Below are 22,641 nucleotides of genomic sequence, written 5' to 3' on the forward strand. Positions count from 1 at the left end.
GGCAATTCCACAATCATTGTTGATGAGGCTCATCCCAGTTCCAAATGGATTTTACCAAAGATAGGTGCGTCATAAGTCTATGGAGAACAATAGTTGTTCAAGTTCAAGGCTTCAACCTTATACATTGAGGATCAATGCATATTAACGGTAGGAGATACCATGTCTAAAGATCAACATGTAAATTTCCTTTCTGTAGTCTTACCCAAAATCCAAAAGCACCAAACTAAAGAAGACTATCCTTATTTGCATCTTGCCTATATAGCAATAGACATCATTCCTCTATTTAGATGTGGCTTAAATATTTATTGTATGGCTGCCATATTAGATACTCGTCATGGAGAACTTATGGATATGATTGTAGGAATTGCAGTTTCTCCCTTCTCTAATGGACCTATTTTCTTCGAGCTTAGACCAAACTATGTTATAGCTATGGATGACCCCTATTGGCATGAGTTACTCATGTTACACATCCACACAATGGGTTTGCAAATGAAAGCCTCCTCAACTCACCTTGCTATTCAATATCACATGGTGTTTTGCAGTATGTCTTTGGCTATTCCTAGGGTTGTCGAAGGAATGAATTCCTCCAAAGACAGAGGGCTGACTATTTTTAAAGATCTACAACATATCTACTATCCATCTCTTGCTTCGTGTGTTAAATGATGCAGGTCCCAGTACTAGCCAGTCACCAAACTTATTTCAGTCCCCCTCTACAGTCAGGTGACTCAGCCCTTGACCTTTCTGAATATTTAGAATTGATGTTTCCAGAGTGTTCAAAAAAATACTATCATATTGCTTTTGATTATGTTGATGAATGTATGTTGGATTAAATTAGGTGCCAAAAGGAAGCCAACTGATTTTGGATCAAATGCCTCTTTGTCTAGATCCATCCAATACGTCTAAGGATGAGAGAACATGATATGTAGAAAATCATGTCAATTCTAGAGCAATGGGTGAAAGTATTAAGCATACACCACTAAATGGTCCCTTTGATAGTCTACTTGCTTTGTACTTTCGGGATCAAGCTGCCTTTCAACATTTTGCATCTTACACCTTGGCCTCTTCTTATGAAGATGGAGATAATGTAGTAGATAATGATTTTGTTCCCGTTAATCCACATCTATTACTTATTGCTAATCAAGGTAATATTCTCCATGAAACACTAAATGCCCATACTACAGATCTTACTCCTCTTTCTTCTGCCACACATCATCATGATGCCGCTTAACCACAATGTAGTACTGTTAATGCTTCTGCTACTTCTTCCTCTTGAGCTACTCCCTCATACACCAATTTCTACAAAAAGATCGGAGTGTCTAAAAAGGTTGGTTCATTCCCCATTTGGTCTATTGATGGCAAGTCTCTAGAAGAAATTAAATTGTTGATATATATGATGTATGCATATGTTGGACAAAAGATGACAAAAGATGGTTGACAAACCCCAAACTAGTTGCATTGACATCCTCAATGCTATGACACATGGGTTTGTAGGAGGATTGAAACAATGCTGGATTTCCATTCACCCACATGTGAAACTAGCCATTGTTTAACATGTAGATCTAGTTCAGCTATTCTTTGAACTTCTTTTAGGAGAACTGGTTGGTAATAAATTAGATGATGTGTTAGAAGCTTGTGAAGCATTTTTCAAATCAAAGCTCTGTGATCCTAGACAATACAAAGAATACTTGATTTACATGAAAGATCTACTTATATGAAGGCCTTGGAGCCCAAAATAATAGCATGAAAGAACACTTACTCTATTCTTTCCTTGAATCCATTCCGTTTTATTGCAAGCAGAAAATGAAACAAGAAAACATAGATTTTTTAGATAGTGTTGGCCAAATAATCCAATCTATAGAACAAACCATCAAAGAAGTTTGCCACCAATAGAATATGACTGCTTTAAATCAAACATTTCCCACAATTGTTTGTAAAACTAGTGCTGCTAAGAACAAAGCTGACTTTGGATGTCAAGAGTGTTCATGTTCACCCTATCATGGATATCATAGAAGAATTTCCAAACATCGCTCCTCTAGGAGTCAACATGGGTACATACGTAACACTCCATACGGGGATGACAATCACATGCATAAATCTCATGGATATCATCACAAGCATTCTTCAAGAAAGATTTCATTCAGGTCAAAACATATAGATAAAGCTAAATCACAGAATTTGAAATGTTTTCTTTGTGGAAGTTCATCACACCTTGCCAACAAATGCCCTTCAAAAAAGAAAACTCCAACAAAAGAAGATGCCAAAGTAAATATGCATTATTTGAGTGATTCATCTAACAATGAGTATGATAGTGAATATACATCTGTGACTCTGATTCTTATGAGTTTGGCTTTACTTCAAAAAGTGATGATGAAGGGTCTTGGTATGAAACATCTACTTCAGATATAGCTATATGAGACATTTCTACAGAGGATGATATACCTATGACTTTGATTCTTATGAGTTTGGCTCTACTTCAAAAAGTGATGATGAAGGGTCTTGGTATGAAACATCTACTTTAGATATAGCTATATCAGACATTTCTACACAGGATGATACACCAACAGAGCATACTTCTTTTACTGATGATACTTTGTATACAAAATCTAGTATAGATACAATACATACTTTTGCTTCTTCTTCTCTTGATTCACCTATTGATCCAGAGAACTTTATATGAGTAAATGCACACTCAGCATAGTTTTTTGAAAGAAAGCATAAGGTATTTCTAGGAGCATCCACTTCTAGATAGAAACAAAAGGTAAACACCTTCTCTCAGAGTCTGACACTTCTCCCACCTCAACAACTAAAGAATCGTTTGATAAGAAGGCTAAGGATAAATTGAGGCAAGATTTCTTTCATAACCCATATGACTTACAAAAATGAGGTATGTTCAGTACTGACACAAAAACCAAAGCTAATATGTTTGTGCCTCATGTATTTGAGCAAATGCATCACCCTCGCACAACTACTCAAGTCTTACAATGTCTTGATCAAGTAAATATTTCAACTCAGCATGAAGGGAATGAGATGTTGCATGCTTTTACTTAGATACAACAAGCATTACACACTTTATGTAAAGTGTTCAAAATAATTCTGAAAGGACAAAAACTTATAGCTTAGAATACTATAAAAATCCTAGCAGAATTGCAAGCTCAAGCAATCCCTCCTAACAATCCCCTGAAACTTGTTAATCAAATTTGGCTATCTTCAAAATAGGTTACTCACAAAGTGAATGCTCTCAACTCTGGAGGACCAATCCCTATGATTTGTGTCTACTTAAAGAACATGCCATAGTTTTCTCTACATGTGGATACTCTTCTTGACATTGGCTCAAGCCTTATTATTGCACCATATGAACTTCCCCCCCCCCCCCCCCCCCCCCCATTGTAATAAAGTTACAAGCCCTATTATAGTAGAACTCTCCAGTAATAAGAAGGTTACTTTGATACATGTAACACAAGCATATCTCCACCTCAGTCATATCAAAGTCCCTATTGAAATTTAACTGATGAAGCAAATGAGATATGATCTTTTGCTTAGGATAGACATTCTTCAACATTTGGTACCTTACACTTTTTGGGTTGACCATTTCACTTCTACTTATCAAGGTTAATAGAGCTGCCCTCTTTATAAAAAATGCTTGCTATAGAACAATGGATTCAAGCTAAACTAAAGAAATATGACTTTGATATTGATCACGTCTTCGTACATTCATGCATGAAGACCCTATGATGTTTAGAGAAAAAAGAAGTACTTATGCTATACCACTGCCTCTCAAACCAAATGTTGATACCAACAAAGGCTGTTCATTTAGGTATGAAAGATGAAGATCTTGCATTATGCAAGCAAGAGATTCAAACCCTACTAGAAAGAGGTCTGATAGAACCTACCAATTCACCATGGGCATGCCAAGCATTCTATGTAAATCAACACTCAGAACAAAAAAGAGGACATAGAAGAATGGTGATCGATTACAAATATGTGAATGCTTACCTAATTGGCCATGGAGATTCTATCCCTCCGAAGGACATTTTGATTAAGAAATTAAAAGAGGCCAACATCTTTAGTAAATTTGACTTAAAATTAGGTTTCTGGCAACTTCTCTTGAAAGAAGAAGACTAATACAAAATTGGATTTTGTGTTCCACAATGACACTACCAGTGGATAGTTCTCCCTTTTGGGATTAAAACTGCCCCAACCTATTTTCAAGGATGGACATACTCGGTTTTTCTAAATTCCCTTTTGTATTGTGTATATAGATGATATCTTGGTCTTTTTAGAAACTATCAAGGATCACATCCACCATCTCTACTAGTTTGCTCAAGCAGTGGAGGATGAAGGAATGGTTCTCTCTTCCACCAAATCAATCTTGTTTACTACCTCGGCCGAATTCTTGGGGTTACAAGTTCATTATGGCACAATCAAACTTCAAGATCATGTGTTAGCAAAGGTACTTGAATTCCCTGTAGAAATAACTTCTATCAAATAGTCACAACAACTTTTGGGATGCCTTAATTGGCTAAATTTTGCCACTCCCAGTTTGGCCCTTTATACCAGAGACCTTTGTCCTCTACTTCACAAAGGTCATTTTGAATGGGAAACAATTCACACCCCTACTTTACAAAACATTAAAGATCTTATAAAGACTCTTCCTCCATTACATCTCCCAACAAGCCTCTCTTTAATCCTTTACATGGATGCATCTGATCATGGGACTGGGGAGCCATTCTCTGTGAAGAAGACAATATAACCTTACCACCATCATTACACATTTACCGCTACGCTTCAGGAATATTTAACAAAACCCAACAAAATTGTCCTTCCTATGAAAGAGAAATCCTAGCCATGATAAAAGCAATCAAGGCATTTCACGTCTTTGTTGAATTTTTCCCTTTCACCTGATAAGGACAAATCTTCAACATGTCCCTATCTACTTGACCAAAAGGCTCCAAAGGAAATTGGAAACAAAAGGCTTCTCCGGTGGTCACTTTTCTTTGATGCATTGGACATCCCTTTCCAACATATTCCAGTTGTGCAAAATACTTTAGCATACCTTTTATCACATTGACCACCTTAATCTTATCCTCCTCTACCTTTTGTAAAGTTATTCCATGCACACTCAACTCTCTTTTTGCACATGCGCTAGCTCACAGATGCCCATTTAATTTGTAATAATTTCTCCCATTATGTTGAGGCTATAAAACCAAGCCTTGTATACCCAGACCAACACAAGTTTTGGAGAGCTTTACAATCTTCCAGCCCTTACTCTCCTAGCCTTGTAATCATCTGAAGCTTGCTTTTAGTTCTCTCTACCATAAAGACGCGAAAGGCTTTGATTGCTTTTATCATGGCTAGGATTTCTCTTTGATAGAAAGGATAGTTTTGTTGGGTTTTGTTAAATATTCCTGAAGCATAGTGATAAATGTGTAATGATGCTGGTAATGTACTATTGTCTTCTTCACATAGAATAGCTCCCCAACCATAATCATATGCATCTGTGTAAAGGATTAAAGGGAGGCTTGTTGGGAGATGTAGTGGAGGAAGAGTCTTTATAGGATTTTTAATGTTGTGTAAAGTAAGGGTGTGAATTGTTTCCCATTTAAAATGACATTTGCGAAGCAGAGGATAAAGGTCTCTGGTATAAAAGGCCAAACTAGGAGTGGTAGAATTTAGCCAATTAAGGCATCCCAAAAGTTGTTGTAGCTATCTGACAGAAGTTAACTCTGTAGGGAATTCAAATATCTTTGCTAACGCATGATCTTGAAGTTTGATTGTGCCATAATGAATTTGTAACCCCAAGAATTCAGCCGAGGTAGTAAACAAGATTGATTTGGTGGGAGAGAGAACCATTCCTACATCCTCCACTGCTTGAGCAAACTGGTAGAGATGGTGGATGTGATCCTTGATAGTTTCTAAAAAGACAAAGATATCATCTATATACACAATACAAAAAGGGAATTTAGAAAAGACAGAGTCTGTCCGTCCTTGAAAATAAGTTGGGACAATTTTAATCCCAAAAGGGAGAAATGTCCACTGGTAGTGTCCTTGTGGAGCACATAAACCGGTTTTATATCGATCATCTTCTTTTAAGGGAAGTTGCCAGAAACCTAATTTTAAGTCAAATTTACTAATGGAGTCTTGGACCAAGTTTGGTGGTAGGAAGGCTAAAGTTAGCAACTCGTGGGTCATTTTTGGCCAATTTTGAAGGTATTTTCTTAAGAGATAGTGGTAAATGGAGTAGAAGAGGGGACAGTTCTGGTTACTTTTCAGGAACAACCTTTCTCTCTCTTTCTTTTAGCATTTCTCTCAAGCTTTCATGGAGGAGATCAGCCCATTCTCTCCATGTGCCACCATCTGCAATAGACAAACCTCCATTTGATAAGAAGAATCATCCTTCATCAATAGAAGAAGAGGAAGGAGAACACAAGGAGCTGTTGCCAGAAAGGTCTCTCTCCCTCTTTGTGCTTCTTCTGTTGCTGTTGTTGTGCCCGCAAGAAGCTCTCTCATCTCCCAGAAGACTCAAAAGAGCAATCCTTACAGGACTTAGTGTGGGTGAATGGAAATCCACCATTGTTTCAATCCTCCTACAAGCCCATATGTCATTGCATTGAGGATGTCGATGTGATTAGTTTAGGGTTTGTCGACCATCTTTTGTCCAACATATGCATACATCATATATATCAACAATTTAATTTATTGAGGAGACTTTCCATCAATAGACCAAATGGGGAATGAACCAACCTTTTCAGGCACTCTAATCTTTTTGTAGAAATTGGTGTATCAAGGAGTAGCTCATGTTGAGAATCAAGCTCACAATCAGTATCACCGACATGATTAATCTTATCTAGACAATTATAGTCTTAGTTGTCACTCTTAATGTGCGTTGTAATAACTGAGTTGATCAGACTGAACCACTATTAGTGGTACGATCAGTTAGTGACCTAGTGTGTTTTTAGTTATGTGTCATTAGGCTTTAGTAAGCATTATGGAATAATGAGAAGAAGAGATCAAGAGAGTACACTACTCTCTGTTACAACTCCATGTCTTTGTCTCTCTCTCCCTCTGAATTTTGAACATGGTATCAGAGCATAAAGCCTAAAGGCTTGTCGGTGGCATTAGTATCGGCATTGCAAGAGCTGGAACCTGAAGTTAGGAGCTGCACTATGACTTGCAAAATTTCATGTGTTGGCAGCCATTGGATCCATTTTGGAAGGTTTTTTTTCTTGTGGTTGATTAGTTCACAACCTGTTGAGGCTTCCTAAAGGGGTTCTTTGCCACTTGAATGAGCTATGTTGTATGAGCATCGAGGAAAAAAAAACTTTAGCAAGGTAAAAAACATGACACGTACAGATTGCACCAATTTGTTGGTCATCTTCTGCTGCTCCAACTCAAACATTGATAGCCATAAACACACTCTACTATTGATGAACAACTTGTCAGGGATTGAAGAAAGCTTCACAGCATTGGTATCTTGGTTCTTATCTCATTTGTGGGATGTTTGAATCAAACATTGGCTGGAAAACATAGTAGCTCTACTGTTAATTATACATGGATAGCATACATCTACTTCGTTGTAGTTCATTGGGAGCTATATTGACCGCTACTGATGTCTATTGACACTTGGCAATGTATATGCATTCACTCTCATGAATTGTGGCATGGCTTTGAAGAGTTCAACACTCAGATTTAAATGGTAATAGTAGGCTTAAATCTGTCCAGAATGCGGGTTGAAATCTATCTTGAACATATGACAGCTTACACATAAAGTTTTGGAGCATCTTGACACCTATTCGGTACTCGTAAATGCTTGGATGTTGGTTCATGAATATAAGATGTTTTGTGGATGTAAATGAGTAGTAAATGCTCAGATTTGGGCTGAAATGCTACTAGTTATAGCAGTGGACTGGCTGTAAACAACCTATGGGAAGAGTATTTGGCATCGCTACTTGCACATTGTACAAACATTGATGCTTATTTGGCCATGTACTGAATCCCCAGTGTACTAGGACATGTTTATGGTGGTTTAAGGATATTTTTGAGCTGAGAATACCTTGGTTATTATTGCAGAGTTTATGATACTAGTCATAACAGGCTGCTTGCTTGTCATAACTTGTGGGAAAGTCCAGTGAATGTCAACATCAGTTATATTCATCTATTGATGTTTGTATGGACATAGTTTGTTGCTGGGATGTTTTGCCACTACCATAGAATGTTTTGAATTGATTTGAGCTTAGTTTATGCTCAGTTGACTATGTTTTTTCACTGCTAAAATACAATTTACAACAAGCATGTTGTCAGAAAACTGTACCTGAATGGCAGGAAATTGGTCTCGAACTGCAAGAAGACTATTCCTAACTTGCAGGAAGTCATTGCAGGAATTTGTTCCTGAAGTGCAGAAAGGCTATTCCTGAATTGCAAGAAGTTTATTCTTGCACTGCAAGGAGTTTGACACTTACAGATTGCATAAAGCATTGAATACCTTAGTTTTAAATATGGCAAATGCTCAAGGCACTGACAATATCACTCAAATTGTGGGAGAGAAGATTGATAACAAAAACTTTGCTCTATGAAAGTTTAGGATGCAAAATTTCTTGATTGGGAGAGGCTACTAGGATTTACATATGGGAGCTAAAGCAGAACCCGAACTGCCTGAACAGAATCCGACTCATGATCATAGTGAAGAGCTCACCGACAGGTCAAAAAGAGCAAGCAAAGTGTTACATTGGTTCTCTTTATGCATTTCTAATGTGATGGCTATGCAAATTACCAGTTGTCAGTTCCCAAAGGATGCTTGGGATATTCTCATGAAAAATTATGGTAATGTTTCTCATGCCAGAAAGATGCAGTTGAAGCAACAATTTAATAATATGTCTAGAAATGGTAGGAGCATTCAAGCTTATACGACATAGATAAAAACCATAGCAGATCAGCTTGCTACTATTGGTTCTAAAGTCTCAGAGGATGACATGATTGCAGTTACATTGAATGGACTAGGCAAGGAGTATAAAGCTTTTGATACTTCGATTTTTGTGAGAGCAGATCTCCCTAGTTGGGATGAATTACTTGCATTGTTGCTACATGAGGAAGTCAAACTTGGTGTCAATATAGGTTCAAGTACCTCTCAGAGCAGCAAAGATACTGTCTTTTACTTTAGTCAACAAGCTAGAGGTGGTAGAGCTCGTGGAGACACTCGAAAAAAATACGTGTGCAGAGCAACAATGGAATGCATGGCAAAGCTCGAATGTGCAAGGACAACAATGGTTTGGAGCCTTTAGAGGTAGGGGGAGATCACCTAGAGGTAGAGATGGCTCTTGACAGTCGCATGAGCAGTCTAATAGAGATAAAGGCTATCATTATTGTGGAAGATATGGAGACATAGCAAAGGACTATCACAAAAATCAAGTAGATATGAAGGCAAAAGACAGACAACATGAAAATTATGCATCTTCCAGTGGTACATAGGATGATCAGGGAGATAGGTTGCTTGCTATGAAACATGTTCCTAAGAATACATCTAAGCAAGGCAAGGATGAAAAATGGTATATAGACTCAGGAGCATCCAATCATATGACTTTGAGAATAGATGAGAGATTCGATGGGAATGCACAACAGAAGGTGGTTGAGACATGGATATGGAAGCTCAAGATTTCTTCATACTCTTCTTCTTTTTCTTCTCGTCCTATCTTCTCTCCAATCTACTTTCCAACACTCCCCCTCAAGCTCAGAATGAGTTTGCAAAGGTAATACTCCAAGTGCACTCCTGAAATACTCAAACTTATCTTTACCTAATGCTTTGGTAAAGATATCAGCAACTTGGTCATTTGTTTTGACATGGACCAAGTCAACCTCTCCATCAATGAACTCTCTAATGAAGTGATAGTGCACTTCTATGTGTTTTGCCTTGGCATGGTAGACCAGGTTCTTTGCCAGCATAATGCTACTAATGTTGTCACAATATATGATGACTCCACCATCAATTTCAATCCCCATGTCACATAAAACCAATCTTAGCCATGTCTACTCACATGCTGCCAATGCAATACTTCGATACTCAGCTTCTGTACTTGATAAAGCAATTGTAGGTTGCTTTTTGCTACTGCAACTTACCATGGATGATCCAAATGAAAATGCATAAACACTGGTGAATCTCCTATCCATAAGATTACTTGCTAGTCTGCATTAGTATACCCAAACAAGGTAGGCTTTATTCCCTTCTCATAGAATAATCTAAATCCAATTGTCTTTTTCGTATACCTTAGAACTCTCCTCATTGCATCCAAATGTGATTTACATGGTCTTTGCATAAATTGGCTAATCAATCCAATAACATAGCTCAAAATTGGCCTTGTAATGGTTAAGTAGACAAGACTACCAACCATCTTTCTAAACATAGTCTGTTCTTCCACATATTGCCCATAATCAATCATTTTGATGTTCTGATCCAAGGGAGATCTTGTCATGCCATACTTTTCCAACATCTCCAAAGAATACTGTCTTTGTACCAACCAAATACCATGAGGTGTATCAATGACCTCAATGCCCAAAAAATATCTCAACAAACCAAGTTCATTTATGTCAAATTCTTTATGAAGACCATGCTTAACTTCAGCAATGTCTCTCTCAAATGTACTTGTAATAATGAGGTCATTAGCATAGATGACAACTACAACCATGCCATTCTCCGTATGTCTCACATAGAGTGAGTAATCAGCCATACTCTACTGAAATCCCATGCTACGCAAGAATTTGCTAATCCTCTCACACCAAGCTCTTGGTGCATGCTTCAGTCCATATAATGCCTTGTTCAACTTGCATACATAATGCATGTATTTAGGATTCGCATACCCTTTAGGATGATGATCCATGTACACTTCCTCTTCTAAACTCCCATTCAAGAATGCATTTTTCACATCCATTTGATACAATTTCGAGCCATATATAGAATTGATCTCACTGTAGTCATCTTTGCCACTAGATGGAATGTCTCCTCATAATCAGATCCATATGTTTATGCATGACTCTTTGCAACTAGCCTTGCTTTATACCTTTCTAAAGAACCATCCAATTTGCACTTGACTTTGTACACCTGTTTGTAATCGATTGACTTCTTTCCATGAAGTAACTGCGCTAAATCCCATGTATTATTTTTCTTCAATGCATCCATCTCCTCATCCATAGCTTGTCTCCATTCTTTGCTTTCCATTGCTTCCTCAAAGCAAGTAGGTTCCATGTGTTGTACATAAGAAACCATATAAGCATAATGCATCTTCATGAACCCATTATATGTCAATCTATCAACATGATATCTAACCCTTTCTGATCTCCTCAACTAAGGTGCACTACTTGGTGTCTCAGCTGCTCTTACCATGTGGTGCCAAATATTTTCTTGCACTTCTAGTACCTGAAATTTTTACAAGGAATACCATACTCATCATTGATAGATTCATCCTCTAAACTTTCAGCCATAGGCCTCTTGCCTTTTGCAATTTCCGCACTCTTTTTTGAACTTCTCAACCTGCCACATTGCTTTCTGCATTCTCTTGAGGTTTAGACATATCTTCTAAGTGCTGATTTCCAAGCTTACCATTTGCTGAAATTTTCTTCCCATGAGAATCATCATCACTACTCTCATAGGAATCTAAGTCCACTGCAATCTTGGGCTTGTAAGGTGATTCATACTCACTGAATCTGACATCCTTGCTAATGTAAACTTCCTTAGTCATTGGATCACAACATTTGTAACCCTTCTTCTCATTAGGGTATCCAAGAAAGATGCAATTTATAGTGTTTGGCTCCATCTTCTTCCTCAAATCATCAGGAACATGAACATAACAAACACATCAAAAAACCCTGAAGTAAGTAACAGTGGGTGTCCTGCCATTCATCTTTTCGTATGGTGATACATGATGAGCACAAGATAACACTACTTTGAAAAGAAGAAAGTGTTCAAGGCATGTAGAGAGACAGCGGACCAACCTGAGTGTGGGCTGTAGGTGTCATATTCATGATATGTACTACAATATGCACTGCCTCTGCCCAATATGTCAATGGCATATTCATTTGGTTCATCACTGCCCTAGCAATCTCTGCAATGATACGGTTCTTCCTTTCTACCACACCGTTCTGCTGAGGTGTGTACTTGCATGTCACATGTCTTTTGATTCCATGATCTCTCAAAAAATCTGAAAATTCATATGACATGTACTCTCCTCCATTATTAGACCTCAAGCATTTTATATAACAACAAAACTATTTTTCAACCATAGCTTTAAACTCCAAAAATCTTTCAAAGGCTTCACTTTTATGCTGTATGAAATACACGCAAGTCATTTTGCTAAAGTCATCAATAAAGGTGATATAGAACTTGCATCTTCCACTCGATGAAACATTTTGACATGGACCCCAAATATCAAAATGCACCATTTCCAAAGGATAATTGTGCTGATCCTCCCCCTCTTTGAAAATGGTAATCTAGCTTGCTTGCCAAAGTGACAAGCCTCACATACATTATCATAATTAACATAACTAAACTACCATGATGAGTAATTTTATGCAAAGTGTCATCCCCAATAGCCACATATTCGTTTTGTGTCAAACCATTCGACATGATGAGTCATGTGATTTGTAGCCTCTAAGTCCAAAAACCAATCATCCTCACTGGGAGGGTGTGTCATGCTCCCTCATACATGTTCCAGGGCAAATAAATGGCCTCTAGTAGAGCCACCTCTAGGTCCATAACTTGCACCTCCATAGCCACCTGCATAATGGTTATATTGTGTCCTTCTTCGACCCCTAGGCATAGCATTTTGCTTGTGATAACATTCCCTTTCAAAATGTCCATACTACCCACAATGATTACATGCACCATCTCTATGTGGAGGAGTAGATTGTCCTCTACCTCTAGAGTAAGCTCTCCCCTTGCCTCTAGGCATGAAACCACAGTGACCAAAGGTACCTTGACTACGTGCAAAGTTATCACCTCCATGGCCATAAGATGAGCCTCTAGTCTAGATGGGCTACCATGCCCTCTCTGATGATAAATGACACTATCTCCACTTGTATTCTTGTTGCTGCTAGATGCATTCAAACACAACTTTATTTCTTTTGTGAGTAGCAAAGCAATCAATTCTTAAAAGTCTAGCATAGAGCCTCCTCTAACTGAAATGGAGGTATCCAAAGATTTATATGCTAGGTCAAGTCCATTAAGAGTGACTGAAACCAAGTCATCATCTTCTGTAACCTATTTGATTTCTGTAAAATAGTCACTGATAGTGCTATTTCCTTTCCGTGCTCCATGCAATCTTTGCTTAAGTTGTGTCTTCCTTGCCTCTATACATGTCCCATACATTTTCTCAATGATCTCCCATGCCTCTTTACAAGTATTTGCCTTTTTAATATGATGAATCAAATTCTCTAATATGCATATAGAGATCCAATGCAAAACCTTCTTATTCTTTCCAGTCCAATCCTTGTATGCCTTCTTTTGCTCTTCCGTGGGCTCCTCAAGAAGCTCTAGACATGCATCATTATATGTAATGAGGTCCCAAAGACCTCTCCCCATCAGAAAGTTCTCCATCTTGTATGACCAAACACTATAGTTGTCCTTAGTCAGTTGATCTCCAACAATCTGAGTAAATTGAGCTGTGTCTGACATTTTTATAGCTGCAATTTCAGAAAAACTAGCAATATGTGTTGTCCCAACAATGAAGCATTCAGCAACATGAACCAATCCACTACCTCAAATGGTCAACCCAAGACAGAAAATGCACCAAAATACCCCTAAATTTTATGTGAATTCCCTTCCAAGAGAATGGCTACTATACATAAGCTCATACCTCATACATTGGCTATCCAACAAGAACCATCCAAACCGAAGCTCAAACAGTGCTCATATGACCCAAAAAGTATCAAAATACAAGCTTAAAAACATTCATTTTCCTTACTATTTTTCTACATTTTTTGTACCAGGAATGAAGTCCCAGTCAAGCTAAAGCTACATAAATTTTTATGCAAATTTTTGGCATCCAAAACAGTACCCATAAGTGACATAGAAACTCGCCTTTTTGACCTTCAAACATCCAGTTCAACTCTGCAACAGTGTGAAATCTCTATCTGTGAACCAGTTCAAAGAATAACCAGTTCATGGATACTCCAATGTGAAAGTAGCTCCTAAAGATAACCAGTTTTGAATGTCCAATGTGAACACAAGGCAATTGTTAATTGTAAACCTTAGTGTTTAAGGCTTAATAAGCCTCATCCAGAAGAAAAAAGAAATTAGCGTGAGCTAACGACGACCGTTTATGCTGTCGATTTTCTAACTCAATCCACGGCATGCACTCATGCTAATCGATTTGGGCAAACACGTTGCACGATGGAATCACAGTAGCACCATCCCAGCATAGTTGGACACCCTTTAACACCAACTGATTAGTGGAGCCCTTATCATCAGGCCAATCGGATACATTGTCACATCTCTTGATTCAAGCCCTAGGCTATGGCACCCCCCTTCTTCTACAATGCTCCTACTTGGATGGAGTTTGTCTCACAACACACTCATCACCCCCCTCCAATGACCCTCCCTTGAAGGAATATGGTCAAGCTGTGCTTCCTCCCTCCTTAGTTTCCAAAGTACTATAATGAAGGAGATCATAGTGTTGATAAACACGGATCTAGAGCTAGTTAACTATGGTGGGTGTAAATCGAACACACGATACATTATCAAGAATGAGAGATTGTAACTCAAGTGAATTAGGTTCCAAGATAGATTAGCTTGGACTCGTAAACACAATCTTGAGTGAATCAAATTGATAGTGCCATTACATTGAAATGATTGTCAAGTACATGCTTATATAGCCTTTTTGGATAGTACCACTCTTCCTCTCTGTGCTTATGGGATTTTGGACTTCTCTTCTGGAGCATACAACTTTTGTCATCTCTCTTATACAAAGCCTCTTCTAGGCATACATCATTTGATTTCTCAACACCCCCCCTCAAATGATGAGTCCCTACACTTGCTGGCTTTTGCCCCCCCTTCATGATGACATGGCCCGGAAGACTAGCTCATAGGCAGCCTAGTCAAGTTAAAGCTTGAGACTTTACATCTTGGCAAGGGTTATATAAATCAAATTCACTAACATATGAGAGATACAATGAAAGTTCTTCAAAACAATCTGTCAGAGTTGTTGATGGTAGTGGAAGCATATTCTTCTTCTTCTTTTTCCTCCATGTATTGGTTCTGGTGATGATCACTTTGCAATTGTTGGGCTCTCTTCTTGTGGAAACATTCACTGGCTACATGGCCAGTCTTACCACAATAGTGACATGTAATCCGATCCTTGTTATTGTTGTTGATGAATCCTCGACCTCTTCCTTTAGGTCCAGCAGCTCCTTTGGTGTACAAAAGATTTTCCCTAGATGATGAGACATTATCTTTTGCATTCTTGGTTTTTACTTTGCCTTCTTCGTCAAGTAGTGAGTGCTCAATATCTTTAAGTGTGAGGCTTGGAACATTACTCAAAGTGGACACAAGATTTTCATATGGATCCTTGTTTACACTTGCAAGCAGTATGGCTATTGCTTCATCTTCCTCAATATTATTTTTAAGAGATGCAAGTTGAGTTTTTAAACTCTTAAACTTATTAATGTGTATGGTCATAGAAGCACTGTCTTTGATATCCAGTTTATAAAACTGCATGAGAAGTTTTACCTTTGAATTCTTTGCTTGAGTACCAAACATTTTATCAAGTTCCTCCCAGGCGGTTTTAGCATTTCTAATGCCAGATATATGATGTAGCACGTCATCACTTAATCCCCAAGCAATGATGCCTAGTGCCTTATTATTCATCTTCTTCCATTCTTTGGATTTGAACTGGTCTTCTTCAACGAACCCGTCTTCATCATCTTCCTTCTTGTTATCTGCATCATCTTCAAACAAGTCCCATAAGTCTTTCCGCATAAGATGGTACATGGTCTTCTCCTTCCAGGCATGGAAGCCTTCACCATTAAATTTTGCTATATGTTCCACTTCAGTCATTTTTAGTAGGAGGTCTTACCACGAGAACTCTCGGGCAGTGTCTATCCTTTTTACAAGAAGATAAGGGATTCGATAATTGTGCAAGCAAATAATTTTATGCGGGAAGGTCTTACCAATTGGCAATCTTGCTCAATGGCAGTGTCTAATCCCGTACAAGTGCTTCGGATTTTGAAGAAATGGCACCAAATTCTAGTGTCTAAAAAAACTTGATGGAGTGGAAAATCGATATGATCACCGTGAATAGCTTCGAGTGTGAGAGTGTGAACAAGGGTATTTTAAAACAACTTATTGAGGCCTTAGAGATAAGGCTCTTTGAAGCCTTTAAGGATTTAATCGTGAGTTGCTGGAAGTCCACCCAGCATGGCTGCCTCTCAAATTTCGTGCGCTTGCTTCGCACACAGGAGGAGTATCAGGCTCAGCAGAGCCCTGCTCCACAGAGCCTCTCCCACAATAGCGGCCTTACTCAGAACCGTGTCCCTCCTCCCATTCAATACAGGAGTCCGCCTGGCACTTGTGCCTGTTGTCCAGCCCGTGCGTGCCTTCTGCGCAACAGACGCATCCTCCAGCCAGTCTTCGTCCTCCTCTGGCCTGCTCCCCTGGCGGCTGCCGCCCCTCTGTCCGACGAGCTCACGTGTTTCCACTAATCCATCCACACTTCATCCTCTTGCCTCATTGATCTCCCTCCAACCACGTTCGCGCGCTTCTTCAATTACTTGTAATTTCAGAGAAGCAAGGCTCAAATCATTGCCAAGCTTTAGAGCTTAAAGCTCTATCACTTCTTCTCTATCTCTTCCTGTTACAGCTTCTAGTTCCGCCTCATAACAAGGTCAACGTTTTGGAAAAAAACAGACCAAAAAACCACTTTAAACAGTAGCAGACAATCTTCTTCTTGAGGTGGGGGCGCACGCTAATGAGACAAAGAAGAGTGCTAAAGGGAAGGCCTCTAAGAATTTTTGAAGCTTGAGGTATTTGAGATGGGAAGTAGGCTTGTACAAGGAGAAGAATGAGCTGATTTAGAATATTCAAGAAAGAAGAAAATGTTAAGAAGTTATACCCACTAGCTATCTAGCTCAGCCATGGCTCTGATACCATGTTGATAAACACGGATCTAGAGCTAGTTAACTATGGTGGGTGTAAATCGAACACACGATACATTATCAAGAATGAGAGATTGTAACTCAAGTGAATTAGGTTCCAAGATAGATTAGCTTGGACTCGTAAACACAATCTTGAGTGAATCAAATTGATAGTGCCATTACATTGAAATGATTGTCAAGTACATGCTTATATAGCCTTTTTGGATAGTACCACTCTTCCTCTCTGTGCTTATGGGATTTTGGACATCTCTTCTGGAGCATACAACTTTTGTCGTCTCTCTTATACAAAGCCTCTTCTAGGCATACATCATTTGATTTCTCAACACATAGTTGCAGCATACAGTTAACAATAACTGCAAAGTAGTGTAATGAAGAAGACCATAGTTGCAGAGTAACAGTTAACAATGGTGACAGACTTAAGAGCATGTGCTTGAACTCATCTCAAAAGCTTCTAGCACGCTCTAGAGGCACCTAGAAGGTTCATCCTTCCCTCGCAATTTGTCAACACTCTCTCGAACACATAGTTATAGTGCACATTTGAATTGCCAATATCAGTTGTTGATGCTACTGCCAAACCTTGACTTCTGCAACTTCTTTTATCACCTTATCAATGTCTTGTTGTCATACCTCATTTTCAGCCTCATTTGACTTACCAAATGCATCCAACCTCATTTGACTTACCAATTGCATCCAATGTGGGCTTCACTTGCCCCCAAATCTGAGCTTTAGTAGCTCATCCAATCCATAGACATGTTGCGGGTAATTTAGATAAGGATTTGTACCTGATTTTAATGGTGGATAGCAAGCATTCAAGCCGATGTAGACCTTGATTCAACAAGCTTCTCACTCCAATCTTTTACTCCCATGCTTCTGCTCTAATACCAACTGAGAATACATGAGAGATTCAATGAGAATGCACAATGGAAGGTGGTTGAGACGTGGATATGGAAGCTTAAGCTTTCTTCATACTCTTCTTCTTTTTCTTCTCATTCTATCTTCTCTCTAGTCTACTTTTCCAAGTCTCTCACAAAGAGATAGACCCTTTGACCTTTAGGGTACTTTACACAGCCTCTCACACACTTACTTAATACAAGCATAGGATAAGGGCTTAGGCTATGCCTTATTTATCAATAGACACACAATATGATATTCAGCATACAAGTGTGGTTTTGTTAATCATGCCTGATGGTGGCAAAAAGAAGAGTCTATATGATGTACTACATGTGCCTTCCATTATTAAGAATTTATTGTCGGTTGGACAAATAGCATAACAAAATATGCAAGTTACATTCAACAGAGATGGTTGCTTTATTGAGGAATATGGAAATGGCTACAAATTGATTGCTAAAAGCAAGAGAGATGGCATAATGTTTACTTTGGATGCATCTATACCTGAGTTGAAAGAAACCATGTTTGCCCATGATAATGGAGTAGTTAGAAATGTAGAAATTTGGCACAAATGCATTGGTCATGTAAATATTTAGAGGCTAAAAAATATGCAGCAAAAGAGGTTGTACTTGGCTTGCCAAAGTTCAAGTATATTGTTCTTGGACATGTTTGCTCTGCTTGTCAGTTTGGGAAACAAGCAAGGTTTCCATTCATGAGACATGTTAGAAATAGTTCGAGACCTTTGCAATTGATACATTCGGATGTATGGGGTCTTGCCCATAATGCATCTTTTGGTGATGCCAGGTATTGTATGTCATTTATAGATGATTTTAGTAGGTATATATGGTTGTATAGTTTAAAGCAAAAGGATGAAGTACTTGATGTATTCAAGTATTTTAAGACAGATATACTGAAAATGAGTTTGAATGTTATATCTCATGTCTAAGATGTGATGGAGGTGGAGAATATGTCTCTAGAGAGTTTGACAAGTACTTTGCAAATTATGGCATAAAAAGGTAGCTAACATGCCATTACACACCACAACAAAATGGTGTGGCAATGAGAAAGAATCGTGTACTTAATGGAAGTTGCCAAAGCTCTAAATGAAAATAACTTGCCAAATGCTTATTGGACTGAAGCACTTATCAATGCTCAGTTTATGTATTGAACAGAACACCTACAACTAGAATTCATGATTTGATACCATATGAGAAGTTATATGGTTACAAGCCCAACATCAGTCACTTCAAAGTGTTTGGTTGTATTGCTTACATACATGTACATGATGAAAAGAGGAGGAAATTAGATCCAAAAGCTATAAAAAGTGTTTTTCTTGGCTATGCATAGGATAGAAAGGCCTACAAGTGTTATAATTCGTCTACTCGGAGACCTTGATTAATAGGGATGTAGTGTTTGATGAGCTGGCATCATGGTATGATGGTCCAAATGTAGTAGTTTCTGATGGACGAGCCAGTATTGCTCATGCTAAAAATTATCCTTCAGCTGGTATTACCATGAGTGGACCTACAAGTGATGGTACTTCTACTATGAGTCCTTTGATAGGACGACTACACAGTTGCATTTCTGCATCCACTAACACGGATATGTCAGTGAGGGGGAGATTAGATAAAGGTAAAGAGAAGGTGTTAAGATGATGTAATTGGCCTGCTTACAGCTGGATACGAGTCACATGGAACTGACAGTCTTGACAGTGAATTGGGCATATCGTCAATTATGATGCATATGTGCCGCCTCATGAGAGGAAATCACATAGTGAAACACAATTGAGAAGGTCTGAAAGGGTTAGGAAACTAGTTGATAGACTAATATACAGTAGGTATTCAGCCCGACATTATGCATACATGACAAAAGTGATGGGATACAAATAACCTACTAAGTTTAGTGAGGCAATTGCACATACAAATTGGTGTGCTGCCATGGATGAAGCATACACAACACTGGTTGAAAATGAAACATGGGATTTGGTTAGTTTGCCTGAAGGAAAAACACTGATTGGTTGTAAATGGGTTTATAAAGTGAAATACAAGGCAAATGGTTCATTGGAAAGGTATAAAGCTCGGCTAGTTGCAAATGAATATGCACAACAGTATGGCTTAGACTATGAGGAAACTTTCAGCCTGATTGCAAAGATGGCAACCCTAAGAACAATCATTGCATTAGCAACTTCTAAGGAATAAAAGTTACGGTAGATGGATGTCAAAAATGCATTCTTGAACGGTGACTTGATTGAGGAGGTATATATGGAACAACCTGAGGGCTATGTACACCTTGACTATCCAACACATGTATGTAGGTTGAAAAAGGCATTGCATGGGTTGAAACAGGCATTGAGAGCATGGAATGCTCATATTAGTACTTATTTACAGCAACTTGGTTTTCAAATGGGTCATGTAGACCATAGCTTGTTTACAAAGAAGATAGAGAATAGTTATGTTTTCTTGGTAATTTATGTTGATGATTTGATCATCACTGGAGATGATGATAATGGGATTGTTGAAATTAAGTCATGGTTACAGGTTGAATTCAAAGTGAAGGATCTTGGAGAGTTGAAATATTTCCTTGGGAATGAGGTTATGTCTACACCTCAAAGTATATGGCTGTTGCAAAAACAGACACTCATGATATGTTGTTGAAATATGACATGATGGAGTGTAAAGCCATGGAAACACCACTGGATTAGAATGTCAAACTTGCAGTTGATGTTGGGAATGAAATAAAGAATGTCACTGTGTATAGAAAATGGTGGGTAGCCTGATTTATCTCACTATCACTCGTCCTGACCTCAGTTATGCAGTGGGACTAATTAGTCAGTTTATGCAAAAGCCTTGTAAGCCACATCTAGATGCAATCAGGAGGATTATGTGGTATGTAAAGGGTACTGTTGATTATGGGATGTTTAATGAACATGGAAAGTCATTTGACTTGACAGGTTATACGGATGCTAATTGGGCCGATTGTGCCTATGACAGAAGGTCAATCGGTGGTTATGCCTTCAGCTTGGGTAGTAGTATGATCAATTGGAGTAGTAAGAAGCAACTGACTGTTGCTTTATCTAGTATAGAGACAGAATACAGGGGTGCAACCTTAGCGGCATATGCAAAGCAATTTGGCTTGTGAAATTACTACATGACTTGGGTATACAATTAAACAGGAAGGTCACCTTGCATTGTGATATACACATAGAAGTTCATTACCATGACATCAAGGAGATGGTACTTGCGGGAAAGATTGATCTACTCCATGTGAAGATAGAAGATTGGGTAGCATATATATTTACCAAATCACTTGGTAAAGAGAAGTTTGTGCATTTCAGGGAGTTACTTGGAGTACAATGGTGCTTGAGGGGGAGTGTTGAGAATCAAGCTCGTGATCAATATCACTCACATGTCCGATCTCATTTAGACAGCTGTAGTCTTAGCTGTCACTCTTCATGTGTGTTGTAATAATAATTGAGTCGGTGTTAGACTCAACCACAATTAGCGGTATGGTCAATTAGTGACCTAGTGTGTTTTTAATTGTGTGTGACTAGGCTTTAGTAAGCATTATGGAATAATGAGAAGAAGAGAACAAGAGAGTATACTACTTTTTGTTAAAGCTCCATGTCTTTGTCTCTCTCTCTTTCTCTCTCCCCCTTTGAATCTTGAATAGCTCAAGAGGAAGAATCAGCAGTAGCATTAACAATACCCAATTGTGGTTTAGCAGCATTATGATGATATGTGGCAAAAGAAGAGGAGTAAGATTTGTAGTATGGGCATTTAGTGTTTCATGGGAAATAATACCCCTAATTGTAGAGGGGGTTGAAATAAGTTTGGTGACTAGCTAGTACTGGGACCTACTTCATTTAACACAGAAGGAAGAGACGACAAACAATAGATTTGTTGTAGATCTTTAAAAATACCATAAGGATCTATAGGATCCTCTTCAAATTCTTCAGAAATTACTTGCTTTCCTTTGTCTCGTGAAATTTCCATATGCATATTTAAGGAACCAGGAGAGGGAGAAGAGAAATGAGAACTCCATCCCTTTTGCAATCTTTTTGTAGAAAAACTATTCCAGTCAATTGTAGGTGTAGCTACTACTATTGTGGAGAAGAGCCAGAGATGCTTGAGTTTTCACCATTTGTTGACAAAGCTGCAATGTAGATTCACAAACTGTCACAAGTTGATCCATCTTGTCCATAATTCCTAATAATGTTAAATGAGTCCAATTTGAAGCTTGAAGTTCTGCAGTCTAGGAAGAAGCATCTTGTGGATGAAGATAAGGGGCAGCCTTGTATGTATGATTCTCATATTCAAACTCTTGTAAAGCATTTACAACAGAGGAGGAAGAAGCCTGTTCTATCAAATTTTTACAATGCTGACATATACCATTGAGGATAATAGTGTGAGAGCATGGTTGAGTATGAAACTTTAACTGAGTACTTAGCGCTAAATGCTGGGAATAGTAGTGTTGAGAGCATGGTTGAGTATGAAAAAGACTATCATATTGCTTTTGATTATGTTGATGAATGTATGCTAGATAAAATTCGGCGCCAAAGAAGAACTATCAAAGTTGTTAGTGGAAAGAACATTTAGGTGGCCTGCCCACTCCCAAGTCTCGAAA

The sequence above is a fragment of the Lygodium microphyllum genome, chromosome 18, assembly GCF_053477565.2.
Source record: "Lygodium microphyllum isolate KBCC chromosome 18, Lygodium_microphyllum_v1.1.10, whole genome shotgun sequence".
NCBI classification, from domain to species: domain Eukaryota; kingdom Viridiplantae; phylum Streptophyta; class Polypodiopsida; order Schizaeales; family Lygodiaceae; genus Lygodium; species Lygodium microphyllum.